We start from the raw sequence: 1,585 nt of genomic DNA, 5'->3' as shown, positions 1-1,585 counted from the left end.
GAGCTAATTACAGATCACATGACCTCCAGCTTTGTGTGTGAATGTGTCAGAACTGAAATGATTCTTCTATTGGTTTTTGGGACGTCAACAGCTCAAAGTAATCCATTTTGCTTTCAGAGAAAACATCAAATGTTTTTGTCAAGAGTACACATATATAAAAACAAATAAAGGACTATGTAGACACAAATACTGACAGTGTTGTGAAATATCAGTCTGTTTACCACTCAAACATCAAAACTACTGAAGAGCAAACCACTGAGGATGTTTTAATTTGAACATGTCATGTCATCTGCAAGGAAAACATGAATCCAAGAAACATGTTTGTTAAACAGTACATTGTAAATTAAGATGAATTTCCCTAAAGACACAAAAGCCAGCTGAGGGGAAACACAGACTTCCTACAAGAACATGTTGTCATATCAACTTTATATCACATCTAAAATACATTTAGTGTGATTGCATCTTGTTATACTGCATCTGTTTGAATTTCCTCCTAGTTGCCAGCACATATTCCCATCTCTGTCCACTAACTCATCCTGGTTATGTCAAGCCAAGACATGGCTGGCCTGGAAGATAAGTAAAACAATTTCTAAATGATCACTTTTAACCAGAAAACATTCGGCCAGTGATGGAGTTTGCATTTCCAGTATAAGCTGCAGTGAAAAGAATATCAAATATGTTCAAGTCCATTGTATTGCCAGTTCTTCTCTTCACTTTTATTGTAATCAGAAATTAAGCTAAATTGTTGACAACAATTTAAACGGTCAACAAGAACACTGAATTTTGGCAAATAAGAATAGTATTTTTTGTACTATTTTGTATTTATTATTAATATTAGTGTTTTTATCACCACAATATCTGAATAATTTTTGTTCAGTGCTGACACAAAATAAAATTGTCAAATTAAAATTGTGAAATTGTCTTCATTATAAATGATTGTACTGCATAATTAATACACATTACTATGAGCATTACTATGTCGTGAAAATGAGAAAAGGTTGATGTTATGACATATTAAGTCAAAATGTTAGACAGGTCATAATTATGCCATAAAAGATGAAATTATCGAAGTTAAGCCATACTAATTTATAATTACAACATAGTCCTACTAAGTAATATATGATTAAAAAGGTGAAATTATGACTTTTTACGTCCTACCTATGATTTTTATGTCATACGTTTGTGAAGTTGTGTTATAATTATGACTGATTATATAATTTTGACTTATCTCATAATTGACTTTTAAAGTCATAATTACACGTTTAAGACACAATTGACTTTTTAAGTCATAATTTAGACTTTTGCTCTGATAAATATGTGTCTTATCATTTTTACTTTATATTTCATATTTTTAATTTTTTTAATTTACAATTTTTATATTTTATCTCATAATCATAACTTAGTATAGGCTACCATATATCAGAATCATCAGAATCAGAATCAGAAAGAGCTTTATTGCCAAGTATGTTTGCACATACAAGGAATTTGTTATAGTGTCACAAGCTTCCAGTACACGGAGACAACAACAACACACAGATAATAAAAATGAGATGTGAATAAAATACACATGCATAAATATAAACCA

At 30.2% G+C, this 1,585-nt stretch overlaps 1 protein-coding gene across 1 annotated transcript in view; it reads left to right on the top strand.

Annotated features, from left to right (window-relative positions):
* Positions 1-1,438: 1,438 nt before the first annotated feature.
* The window catches only part of LOC107668679 (zinc finger protein 501-like), a 15,857-nt gene continuing 15,710 nt past the window's right edge, over positions 1,439-1,585 (top strand). The window contains exon 1 of the mRNA XM_016460645.1: positions 1,439-1,462. The gene's annotated coding sequence lies outside the window, so the exon portion shown is untranslated. The remainder of the gene's footprint in view (positions 1,463-1,585) is intronic.

This window comes from Sinocyclocheilus anshuiensis, unplaced genomic scaffold, assembly GCF_001515605.1.
Source record: "Sinocyclocheilus anshuiensis isolate Anshui unplaced genomic scaffold, SAMN03320099.WGS_v1.1 scaffold156, whole genome shotgun sequence".
NCBI lineage: Eukaryota > Metazoa > Chordata > Actinopteri > Cypriniformes > Cyprinidae > Sinocyclocheilus > Sinocyclocheilus anshuiensis.
The sequence above is the reverse complement of the archived record's forward strand: the minus strand, read 5'-3'. Positions and strand labels throughout refer to the sequence as shown.